This window comes from Guillardia theta (genome assembly GCF_000315625.1).
Source record: "Guillardia theta CCMP2712 unplaced genomic scaffold GUITHscaffold_201, whole genome shotgun sequence".
NCBI lineage: Eukaryota > Cryptophyceae > Pyrenomonadales > Geminigeraceae > Guillardia > Guillardia theta.
The window spans coordinates 46,994-47,843 of record NW_005434475.1 but is presented as its reverse complement, the minus strand read 5'-3'; positions in this window follow the sequence as shown (position 1 = coordinate 47,843).

The following is an 850-nucleotide window of genomic DNA, read 5'->3' as shown; positions in this document are numbered from 1 at the left end:
GTGTTGGTTGTTGGCGGCGGCGGCAACGATATCTGGGTGGTTGGCGGTCTCTGTGCTGACCTGTTCACCGACACCCTTCTCATCAACAAAGAGAACCTGAATATGCGGTGAAACCATGGGAGTCGCAGGGGGCATCGCCTTTTCACACACGGTATCATTGAATCAGAAAACCGTCCACTTCGCGCAAGCTGCTTCACCTGATATGCAGGATATCCTGGGTATCCTTGAGGAGGGTATCCATATGGTTGAGGGGGGTAGCCTGTGTGCAGGTTTAGCTGCAGGAGGTCTTCAATTCTGACGAGCTAGTGGACCGTAGGGCTGAGCAACTGGAGGATACCCTGGATATGCCTGACGCAATTGAAATCAACTGAGTGAAGTGTGTAACTAGTCCACCTGTTGAGGATACGCTTGTTGTGGAGCATATGCTGCATCGGCAATCAAAACTAAATGCAAGGAGGCAAACTGATTGGCACGCACTCGGCGGTACGTAGCCTGCCGGTGGTGGTGCTGGTGCGGCCTGAGGATTCGGCGGTGCCACGGTCCCTGAAGGGGACGGATAAGAAGCTCCACGCATATCGAGGAGAGAGGCAGGAAGTGAGGAAAGGCGGAGAGGCACGAGATGAAGCAGCAGGGCATGTAGGGGGATGGAGGAAGGAGGAGGGGGCAGGGGGTCTGCCCCGCCTCTGACCTGCAGGGACGGAGCCATTCGTGGACATGCCGTCGGCGCGTGTGATCACGTGGACCAGGCATTTTCAATATGTTTTTCATAATGTACATACATATTCAAAATTTAGTAGAAATATTTGATATTACATTCAAATAAAAAATCATGGAAGAAATCCTTGAAAGA